The sequence below is a fragment of the Propithecus coquereli genome, unplaced genomic scaffold (genome assembly GCF_000956105.1).
Source record: "Propithecus coquereli isolate 6110/MARCELLA unplaced genomic scaffold, Pcoq_1.0 Scaffold131, whole genome shotgun sequence".
NCBI lineage: Eukaryota > Metazoa > Chordata > Mammalia > Primates > Indriidae > Propithecus > Propithecus coquereli.
In genome coordinates, this window is record NW_012137303.1 from 6,591,128 (window position 1) to 6,603,846 (window position 12,719).

Here is a 12,719-nt window from a genome sequence, read left to right on the forward strand (position 1 = left end):
TTCTGCAGTATAATTCTTCTTTACAAATGATATGGGAGGAAAAAAAAACACATGTATGTGCAAATATATAAATATATATACAAAATAAACCTGTCCCTTGATTTTTTTTTCTATACATCACCAGTACATATAGGTCTACTTCACTTTACTAGCTGCCTACTAGGGATGCCTACTAGGAAATAAAGACTTGTGAGAGCACACTTGGATACCCTCTACCTCTGACCCCTCAGCTCAGCATGGTATTAGTAGCAGCAATAATTACTGAGTAACTGCTATAAACAAAGTAAATCACAGAAAATGTTAGGCCTTTGCTCCAGAACCAACCTACCTAACTGCAAATGCATCTACCTGAAAATGTTGCACCATTAGGCTTTGGTTTTTTTCAGAGAGCCCATGTGACTTCCATATAAAACGTGATCAAAGAAGCCAGCAGAATAGACATTTCAAAGAATAGGGAGTGGCCAACAGTGTCAAATGCTACAGAGGTAAGTTAATAAGGAGACTACAATGAGTATGCTTAACAATCAGGGAGTCAATAAACTTAGGAGAAACAGTGAGTTCACTAGTAATGAATCACAAATAAAAATGGACACAGCTAATACAGACTCCTCTTACAAAAAGCTGGGTAGAAAGGGAAGAAGAAACAGGACTCCTGGTGGCTAGAGAATATTGAATAAATGTCTGTTTTGGTTTAGGTTAGTTAGTACATTTAACTATTTGCTTTTTTTTTTTTAAGTTTACATGCTGAGGGGAGAAAGATAGTATACAAAGAAGAGTTGAAGATAGGAAAAATAACTGATGGAACAAGGTCCCTCAAGAGGTGGACAGGGTAAACAAAAACACAGATAGAGAAACAAGCTCAAATGAAGAAAGGGCCAAGTTGTCTTCTCCTGAAACAAGAGGTCAGAGGAAAGCATGGGAACAGATGCTAGTATTCTTGTAGAGGTCTGGGAGGATGCTAAGCAAATTCCCACCTGTTGGCCTCATTTTTTCTCAGTGAAGAAAGAAGCAAGTTCATCTGCTAAGAGTGAGAAAGCACATTATGAAATAAGAGCAGAGCGAATGTTTATAAATACTGTTACAGAAGATAAGAGAGTGATGACTAGGACCACGTAAAAATCATGAGACAGTACTGAGCTACCAGTTGAAATTAGAGACCATGATTTTATAACAGTGACTCAATGTGCAGTTGTGATTTTTCTCAAGGCCCACCGGTTCAAGAATAGGAGCCAAAGAGACAAATGAATTTTGTCTAATGGATCCTAGGTTTGCTAATTCCACTATTTATTCACTCATCATTGACTGAGCATCTAATGTATACCAGAATGGCTCAAAGGGCTGGGGAAACCATACTAAGAGATTCTTGGAATGGACTAGAAGGAAAGGGAAGAAAAAAGTTTACTATGCATTTTGGATGAGATGAATCTTGGAGAATAGGTTAGACAGGGAAATAAAGAGAGTCAGAAGGAAGAAATGAAGTGGCTGAGAGTTGGGGTAATGAAAGAATGAAGGAAAGAAAAGAGGGGAAAAAAGAGAAAAGAAAGAGGATAGGAAATAATAATCAGAGTACAGATACAGGCATTTAGTATTTTTGAAGAATAGCAAGGTCCAAGATCTGGCAACAGGAATAGGTTGCTGAAACAGGGACGTAGGTGATGTCAACAGGAATTGAGACATAACAAAGTGAAAGGCTATAATGTTGGTGAGACATTATATACAGATGCTCAGGTTGCCCAGGATAATAGAGACATCGGTAGGACAAGGAAGAGTTGGTCAATTTCCCAGTGAATGTGGGTGAATGACCAAGACATCAGTTGAGGACAAAAGACAGGGAATAAAAGGAGTAAAATAGGAGAAAATTCAATGATGAGGCCAGAACAAAAATGCATTCCTATGCAGTTAAAAATATAAAAGCTCAAAGGGAGCATTGCACCCACTTTTGTGTAGCGCATAGTCTCAATAAGAAGTCATATTCCTAGAGAAGAGTCAGAACAACATGTAGAGGAAGCAGTCTGTTAAACAACTGAGGGTAAGCTAAAACTATAAAACTCTTAGAAGAAAACAGAGCCACAAATCTACATGAACCTTAGATTACACAACAGTTTCTTGGATATAACACCAAAATACAAGCAATCAAAGAAAAAATAAACTAGATATCATCAAAATTCAAACCTTTTGGTACTTGAAAGGACACCATCAAGAAAGTCACAAGATAACAGAAAATGGGAGAAAATTTTTACAAATCATATATCTGGTAAGGAACTTGTATGTAGAATATATAAACAACTTATACAATTCAAGAATAAAAAGACAAACCAATTAAAAATGAGAAAAAATCTGCAAAGATACTTCTCCAAGGGAGATACATAAATGGCCAACAAGCACATGAAAAGATGCCCAACATCATTAGCCAACCAGGAAATGCAATTCAAAGCCACAGTGGAGAAATGGGGAGCTATTGTTTAATGGGTACAGAATTTCAGTATGAGAAAATGAAAACATACTGGAGATGGATGGTGGTGATTGTTACACAACAATGTGATTGTACTTAATGCCACTGAATCATTCCAGTTAAAAATGGTAAGTTTTATTTTACCACTATTTTTAAAAAGCCCACAAGATACTACTTCACAACCACTAAGAAGGCTATCATCAAAAAGACAGATAACAAATGCTGGTGAGGATGTGGAGAAATCGGAACCTTCATATGTTGCTGATGGGAATGTAGTAAAATGATGTAGCTGCTTTGGAAAATAGGCTGGCAGCTCCTCAAGTGGTTAAAGATAGAGTTACCATATAATCCAGCAATATCAATCTTAGACATACATCTAAGAACAATGAAAACATATGTCCAAGCAAAAACTTGTACACAAATGTTTATAGTAGCATTGTTTGTAATAGCCGAAATGTAAGAACTCAAGCATCCATCAACTGCTAAGCAAACAAAATGCGGCATATCCATACAATGAAACACATTCATGCATTCAATAATGGCAGGGATATGTTCAGAGAAATGCATCATTAGGTGATTTTGTCATGGTATGAATATCACAGAGTATACTTACACAGACCTAGATGGCAGAGTGTACTACATACCTAGACTATATGGTATAGTCTATTGTTCTAGGTTACAAACTGTACAGCATGTTGAAGTCAGACAAAAAGGTCACATATAAGAAATGTCCAAATGTAGGAAAATCTACAGAGACCACATAGGTTAGTGATTACCTATGGATGGGCAGACGGAGAAATGGAAGGGAGGGCTAAGAAGTATTGGGTTTCTTTTTGTAATGATGAAAATTTTCTAAAATTGATTGTGGTAATGGTTGCACAACTCTGTGAACCAACTAAAAACCACTGAATTATAAACTTTTATAAATGGGTAAATTGTATGGTGTGTGAATTATGTTTCAATAAAGTTATTACTAAAAAAAAAAAAAAAAGTTTAGAGTGGTCAAGTGTTCTAACATCAAAGTCAGGAAAGTCATGGAAAAACTGAGGAAATGTCCCTGATTGAAGGAGACTAAAAAAACCTGACTAAAGGAGATTGCAAAGACACCTGAATGCAACTATGAATACGGGATTTTTCTTTTCCTATAAAGGACATTATTGAAACAATTGACAATATCTGAATAAAGTCTATACACTAGCTTACAGTATTGCATCAATTTTGATTATTACAGTGATATCAGAGAATGTCCTAGTTTTTGAAATATACAGGTTTTAGTAACAAAGGGGTATCAGGCTTGCAACTCGCTTTCAAAAGGATCAGAAAGAATGTGCATACATAAAAAGAGAATACGCAAATTTGTTAAAATATTAACATTTGAGAAAACTGGGTAAAGGGTATATGAAAACTCTGTTTATTTTTACAACATTTCTGTGAGGGTTATATTATATCCAAATAAAAGGTTTAAGTATGTGTGCATGGAAGAAATGAAGAGAGATTTTCTTTAACCCTGATGGTCACACAGAATTTGTGTGAATGCATATAACTAAAAATATATCTGCTAAATTTTCAAAAGTACCTAATTAGATTTGCTTTTATGGCCAAAAAAAAAAAAAAAAAGTTAGATATTGCCCACACATGGTAATTTAAATCACTGGATGGTGTGGGAGAACTCCAGAACCTCAAAAAGAAAGGCCTAACAAAACTTAAAAGAAAAAAAAAAAAACTATTTGACTACAAACAAGTAGGGGAGAAGTTTATAAAATGATTTAAAGAAAATACTATGTCCACTTCTATTTCTAGTATGGAGGGCAGTGGAGCACACAGTGGGGAGAAAAGAAAGAAAGAATGGGAGACTGAGAAGAAAGGGAGGGAAGAGGAAGGGGAGGAGGAGTTACCTGGAAGAGGGAGAAGTTAGCAGGCAAAAAAAATACAAAGTGGAAGGCAAGAAGAGGGGAAAAAGCAATCGTGAGCAAGAGAACAAACTCAAAATTCACATATAGTAGTCAAGAACATATTAAATTCATTCTGGGAGAAAAGGAAAGTTGTTCTTAATTAATACTATAAATTGAGGCCCTGAATACACAAAAGCTTATTCTCTGGCATATAATTCAAATAAATAAATAAAGCAGTGTCATGTGTCCTTCAGGCACTTAGTTATAAATATACAGAAAAAAGGCACGCAGTCTGTTCTATTACTGACTCCATATGTTCTCAACAATGAAGAAAGGAGTTGGTGTATAAAGAATTCATAAATAACATTAATGAGTCAGTCGTCTGCAGAACTTTTAAAAGAAATCCATAAAAATATTTTATTCAGCTATTATGAACTACTCTAAATTTATAACTAAACATGTATTGAAGAAACAAGCCTATACAATGGCACCTAAAGCAAATGAAAAGTGCTATTCTAAAAGTTCCTAACTGTTTAGAGCACTGCTGTCAATAGAACTTTCTGTACTGATAGAAATGTTTATATGCTGGGCCACCCAATATGGTAGTCACTAGCCACACCTGGTTATTACAGACTTGAAATGTAGCTACTGTGACAGAGGAATTTAATTTTAGTTAATTTTGAATTTAAATAGTCATGTGTGGTGGCTACCAGCACCCACACTAAATAGCACAGGTTTAGGGAATGGCTAAGATAGCCATCCAGTTTGCAGTAATTTGTTAAGGCAGCCCTCGGTAACTAACGCATGTCTCAAACACAACTTTGCCAACTAGTCTTTAAAGAAAAACGTCCAATGACCTGAGGCTGTCACAGAACAAGCTGATATTATTCTGTAGTCAGAGGTTCTGGTTTAGTGCGCACTTGAAGTATCTTTTTCCCTGAACAACCAGCTCTGTACTGACACCTCACATGCATTATCACATTAATTCTTACAATGTTCCTAGGCAAGAGATACTAGTGCTATTTCCATTTTTGTCAATTATTCTTAGTAGATCTTGTCCAGGAATGGCACCTAGGTGGCCCACTTGATGAATTTCCCTTTTCTATGCACATACGGGTCACTAGTACATGACCACAGAATGCTATCCAACTGAACCTGGACTTCCAGGAGACCAAGGCAGTAACCATTGCCCCCTAAATCTTCTCCCCAAGTCACCACTTCCATGAATGCGTTCATTTCACAAACATTTATTAAACACTAACCATGCAATGCACACTGTCCTAGGAACTGAGGACTTAATGATAAAAAACACAAAGTTCCTGCTTCAAGGACCTAACATTCTAATTGGGGAGACAAGCAAGTAACTGAAAATCTTCATTTCCTATCATGACAGATGCTATGAAGAAAATAAAATCTAGGAGTAGAAGGAGATGGATAGGACAATTTTGCTACAGTGGCCCAAGTAAACATGTGAATAGGTAGCACTGACCCAGAGACCTGACCCACAAGGCAGAGACATCAGTGTGAACCTCCAGGGGGAAACAGAAGTACAGGGACTGAGAGACTGAAACAACGACGCAGAGGGGTTCAGAGGTCAAAAGAAGCCCAGCAATGAGGGAGACAGTGTAGGAGATGCGGGCAGACGATTAGGGAAGGAAGATTATGTGAGACCTTGTAGTTCATGCTATGCAGTTTAGATTTTATTCAACTTGCAAAAGAAAGCCACTGGAAGGTTAACAGAACAACTTGAACAGCATTATTCCTGATAATTCTATTGGAAATTTGCAAAGCCTGTGCTTTGTCCACACTTATCTGTTACTTGGTGTGATTCTTTATACATTTGTATGAATCTGGCTGGGGTTTTACTATCTCTTGATTTTTGTCCCAAGATACCTCAAATCCTTTCAGGAGTAAAAAAGGTTAATTCGTTATAGATATACATAAACATACACACAGGAACTTTCTCATTAGTTCTCTTAATCTTTGATTGTATATAAATATTAATAAAAGGAAAACCTGTCATTTTCATTGTAATTAACAAATATCAGGGGCCAGGTAGGGTGGTTCATGCCTGTAATCCTAATACTCTGGGAGGCTGAGGCAAGAGGATCACTTGAGGTCACGAGTTTGAGACCAGCCTGAGCAAGAGCAAGACCCTGTCTCTATTAAAAATAGAAAAAATTAGCTGGGTGTGGTGGCACACGCCTGTAGTCCCAGCTACTTGGGAGGCTGAGGCAGGAGGATGGCTTGAGCCCAGGAATTTGAGGCTGCTATGAGCTAGACTGACGCCACAGCACTCTAGCCCAGGCAACAGAGGCAGACTGTGTCTCTCCCTCCCACCCCAAAAAAAGAAAAAAGAAAAAGAAATATCAGACCAAAACTTTAAAAATCACCTAAAAACTCCATTTGACCTTTAAAAGGAAAAAAATGGTGTAAGACAGGAGTTCCATTTTATTTTTTTACATGTGGATAGCCCATCTTCCCAGCACCATTTATAATATTAAAGAGACTATCCTTTCCCTATTGTGTCTTCTTGGTGACCTTGTCAAAAATTAGTTGACTGTACATGCTTAGGCTTAGTTCTGAGCTTTCTATTCCGTTCTATTAGTCTATGTGTCTGTTTTTATGCCAGTTACTATAGCTTTGTAGTATAATTTGAACTCAGTAAGTGTGATGGCTCCAACTTTGTTTTTCTTTCTCATGATTGTTTTGGCTATTCAGAGTCTTCTATGGTTCCATACAAATTTTAGAATTGTTTTTTCTATTTCTGTGAAAAATGCCATTGGAATTTTGATAGGAATTGCACTGAATCTGTATATCAGGCCACACACAAAAATCCACTCAAAACAAATTAAAGACCTAAACATATGAGCTGAAACCATTAAAATTCCTAGAAGAAAACACAGGGGAAAAAGCTCTTTGATATTGACCTTGGCAATGATCTTTTGGCTATAACACCAAAAGTTCAGGCAACAAAAGCAAAAGTAAACAAATGGGACTGTATCAAGCTAAAAAGCTTCTGCACAACAAAGGAAACATGCAACAGAATAAAAAGGCAGCCTATGGACTAAGAGAAAATATTTACAAACCCTATACCTGATAAGGGGCTAATATCCAAAACATACAAGGAATTCATACAAGACAATGCCAAAAAAAATCCCCAAATAATCTGATTAAAAAATGGGCAGGGGACCTGAATAGACATTTCTTCAAAGAAAACATACAAATGGGCAAGAGGTATATGAAAAGGTGCTTAACATCACTAATCATCATGGAAATGCAAATCAAAACCACAATAAGCTATCACCTCACATCTGTTAAAATGGTTATTCTCAAAAGGAAAATAAACAATAAGTGTTGGTGAGGGTGTGGAGAAAAGGCAACGCTTGTATACTCTTGGTAGGAATGTAAATTGGTACGATCATTATGGAAAACAGTATGGATATTCCTCAAAAAATTAGAAACCAAGGCTGGGAGCGGTGGCTCACACTTGTAATCCTAGCACTCTGGGAGGCCGAGACAGGAAGAACACTTGACGTCAGGGGTTCGAGACCAACCTGAACAAGAGTGAGACCTATCTCTATTAAAAAATAGAAAAAATTAGCCAAGCAGCTAAAAATAGAAACGAAAAATTAGCCAGGCATGGTGGTGAGCACGTGTAGTCCCAGTGGCTCGGGAGGCTGAGGCAAGAGGATTGCCTGAGCCCAGGAGTTTGAGGTTGCTGTGAGACAGGCTGATGCCATAGCAGTCTAGCCCAGGCAACAGAGCAAGATTCTGTCTAAAAAAAAAAAAAAAAAAAAAAGAAAGAAAGAAAAGATAGGAAATTGAACTATCATATGATCCAACAATTCTACTTCTGGGTATATATCCATCCAAAGGAAATGAAATCAGCACCTTGTAGAGGTATCCATACTCCCATGTTCACTGCAGCATTATGCGCAGTATCCAAGATACAGAAACAACTTAAGTGTCCATCAACAGATGAATGGATTAAAAACTTGTGATATATATACACAATGGAATAGCATTCAACCTTAAAACAGGAGATCCTGTCATTTGCAACAAAATGGATGAACCTGGAGGACATTATGCTAAGTAAAATAAGACAGACACAGAAAGAAAAACACTGCATGGTCTCGCTTCTATTTAGAATCTAAAAAAATCAAATATATAGAAACAGGAATAGCATGGGAACTACCAGGGGCAAGGAGGGGGAGGAAATGAGGAGTAGGTCAAATGATAACAAACTTGCAGTTATAGAGGATGAATAAGTCTAGAGAACTAATGTACATCAAGAGGACTATAGTTAATAATATTGTTTTGTATACTGAGAATTTGCTAAGAGAGTAGATTTTAGGTGCTCTTATTATTCACAAACACACAAAGTAACTATGGAAGATGGAGAGATTAATTTGCTTGACTTTAGTAATCATTTCATTATATGTATGCATATCAAAACATTATGTTGTACACCTTAAATATACACAATAAAAAAGGGAAAAGTGTTTTTTTCCATTCCTTGTAAGAACTATGAAGTCTTTTCCACCAAATGTATGTCCAAATTTTTAGCTTTTACCATAATGGGAATCTGATCCAATAATCAGCTGTGATTGATTATTTACCTATCTGATAGGTAAAAGTTCAATATGAACTTCTCTACAAAACAAATGTTTTTCTCTGAAAACTTTGCCCTAAGCTGTTACAGAAAGTCCCTACTTTACATGGTATTGGGGGAGAACTCAATATCCAAAGCTCTCAAATTTGGGGAAGTTCACAACAGTCACTAAGCTAACTTAAGGTGTTTCAATTCTATTAGAAGAAACATTTCTTGAATTCACAAGCCTTTGAATAAGTCTGCTAATATGTTACACAAAAGAACATTTGATGTTACATGTGGTTTAATTTGAACAAAACTTTCACATCTGCTGGTATATTTTCATCACCTTTCATCTCTTCATTCAAAAAGATTCTTTCCTGATGGTAGAAATAGCCCTTTCAACCAAAGTTAGGTGACAGCACATTCCTCACGTCACTGAAAACACATTTTCTACCTGAATGGTACCAGTGAGTGACTAACACTAAGTTAGAGATAAAAATTACTAATTGAAAGATGAAGGCAGGCTAGAAGGATGCCAGCAAAATGAGGATCAGTACCAGGAACCTCTCTTCCTCTTAAATCCAATTAAAACACCTATAAAACTTTCTGCAGGGGTGGGGGATGAGGGGCCATGGGACAAAAACCATTTCTGCAATGAAAACCAAATTCAACAGGTTAACCTCAATCACATTGTTTGGGACATCAGAATACTCCTACTAAATAATAAAATATGTTATAAAGTAAAAAATGATTTTAAAAGTAACACTAAAGGCAAATATAGTAATACAAGAACTAAAACAGAAATACACATTAGAGAAGTAAAATGTCAACTGATAAACAGTGCCATACGTAGTAGGCAGAATCATGGCCTCTCAAAGACGTTCAAATGCTAGTCCCTGAACCTGTGAATGTGTTATTTTACAGGGCAAATAGGACTTTAAAGATGTGCTTAAGATTAGGGACCAGAGATGATAAGATTAACCTGGATTATCCAGGTGGGCCCAATTTAATCACACTAGCCTCAAAAGCTGAGCAGCTTTTCCACCTGTGTACAAAGAGTGGCGATGACAGAACACGTGTTGGAGAGATACGGCCTTGCTGCCTTTGAAGATGGAGGAAGAAGCGGTCACAAGCCAAGGACTGTGGCAACCTCTAGAAGCTGGAGAAGGTCAGAAACAGACTCTCCTAGAGCCTCCAGAAAAGAATGCTGCCCTGTCAATACCTTGATTTTAGTCCAGTAAAACCCATGTCCAACTTCTGACCTCCAGAACTGTAAGATAATATGTGTTGTTTTAAACCACTATGTTTGTGATACTTTGTTAGAGCAGCACAGAAAACTAACATGCTATTTAAAAAATAAATGAATGAGAGAGTTAACATCATAAAAGAAGGAAACAAAAAAACTTACATGCTGCTGGAATAATTCTAGAAACAATTTAAAAAATTTTAAAGTTAAATAAATACCTTAAGTTTAACAAACATTCACTCATCAAATATTTCTTGAGCCAGACATTATACTAATCATAGAATGGAAATGTAAAATATAAAAAAAATGTAAATAACAACAAAATCCAGGGCTTTATGGAGCCTATTATAGCAAGCTGCAAACAGACTGATGAGTTGAATAGATCCTTTTCATATTTTAAAAAAAGACCAGAGAAAGAAAATAAATTGGATACTTTATCAGATATGTTCTCCAGATTCCGGGGAACATAACTTTTCAGTGTCGAAACCACATAACAAATTACCCACCCCCAAAATTCCATGTTTTTACTATATCAAAATTCTAAAAGGCAATGAAAAATGATGTTAAATATGACCCAGCAATCCCTCTTCTGCAGATATACCCAAAGGAGATAAAATCACATCACAAAGATACCTGCACTCCCATGTTCACTGCAGCATTGTTCACAAAAGTCAAGATATGAAAACAACCTGAGTGTCTGTCAACAGATAAATGGGTAAAAAAAATGTGGTACATATATACAAAGGAATAATATTCAGCCTTAGAAAAGGAAGATATCCCGCCATTTGCCACAACATGGAAGGACCTGGAAGATATTACGCAAAGTGAAATAATTCACACGAAAAGAAAAATACTGCATCATCTCACTTATGTGTAGAATCTTTTTTTAAAAAAGTTCAAATGCACAAAGAATAAAAACAGTAGAAGGCGGGCTAGAAATGAGGAGATGTAAGTCAAAGGATACAATGTAGCAGATACATAATTGGATGAGCAAGTCTACAGATCTAATGTACAACATGAGGACTATAGTTAATAAAATTGTACTGTATTAGAGATCGTGCTAAATAAGTAGATTTTAGCTGCTCTTGTCACAAAAAAATAGAAACTATGTGAGATGATAGATATGTTAGTCTGCTTCACTATAGTAATCATTTCACTATATATACAATACAGGTATATACACAATAAAATTTATTTTTAAAATATTTTTTAAAAACAATGATAAAAAGACTGACACATCTTTTCCCCATGTTAAAATAGGCTGATTTCCTACTATTGAGTTGTAGGAGTCATTATATATTCTGGACACAAATCCTTTAGGAAATACATGTTTTGCAAATATTTTCCCTCAGTTGTGGCTTCTCGTTTCATTTATCGTATCTTTTGAGGAACAAAAGTGTTTAATTTTGATGAAGTCAAATTTATCAATTTCTTTTCTTTCATGGTTTGTGCTTTTTGTGTTCTAAGAAAGGGCTTCCTAACTCAAGGTCACAAAAAAAGGGACTAAGACAGTAAAAGATTTGAACACCTTACCAAAGATGTATGGATGGCAAATAAGGACATAAAAATCTGCTCAACATCATTAGTCAACAGAAAAAAGCAAATTCAAACTTCGATGAGATACCACTACATATCTAGTAGAATTGCTAAAATTTTACAAATTGACAGTACCAAGTACTGCTGAAGAAGTGAAGCAACTAGAACTGCTGTTGGAAATGCAAAATGGATAGCCACTTTGGAAAACACCAGCAGTTTCTTAAAAGGCTAAAGAGATGCTTACCATAGGACCTGGCAATCCCATCCCTAGGTATTTACCCAAGAAAAATGAAAACATATATCCACAAAAAGACCTGTGCATGAACATTAATAGGAGCTTTATTCATAACAGCCTGAAAATAGCACAAATGTTCATCAACTGGTGAATGATGAACTGTCGCCCACCCATACAGTGAATAATTCTAGGCAATGAAAAGTGAAAAACTACTGATAAACAATACAACACGGATGAATAATGAATGCACTACACAAATGAAAGAAAGAAGATACAAATATTTAATAACATTCATTTGTTTGGCATTCTTGGAAAGGCAAAACTATAGGGACAGAAATCATATCAACGATTGTCAAGGACTTGAGGGGAGTGGGCAGGGTTGACTACAAAAAGACACAAAGGAACTTTTTGGTACAATAGATATGTTCTATATCATGATTATCAAAATTCATCAAAGGTGAATATCACTATCTGTTAACTATACCTCAATAATTGTGATTTAATAAAGATTGGCATCGCTAACACACAAGAAAATAATGAACAGATAATGAATAAAGGGCATGAAGAGACAACCATTATCTCATACTGCCTCTCATCCTCACCTGTTCACGCCATCTTCCCCCAAACACAGCCTTTCACCCTGTCCCGTTGAGTCTAATTTATACATTACATTGAGCAACCCCCTTCTGTCCACCCTCACTATTCGTCTGCACTACTCCAAACTACACTTCTTAACACTCCCACATCACTCACTCCTTGCC

At 36.2% G+C, this 12,719-nt stretch overlaps 1 protein-coding gene across 1 annotated transcript in view; it reads right to left on the minus strand.

The window, feature by feature from the left end:
- The window catches only part of CDKAL1 (CDK5 regulatory subunit associated protein 1-like 1), a 712,360-nt gene that overhangs the window by 485,003 nt on the left and 214,638 nt on the right, over window positions 1-12,719 (minus strand). The window lies entirely within an intron of this gene.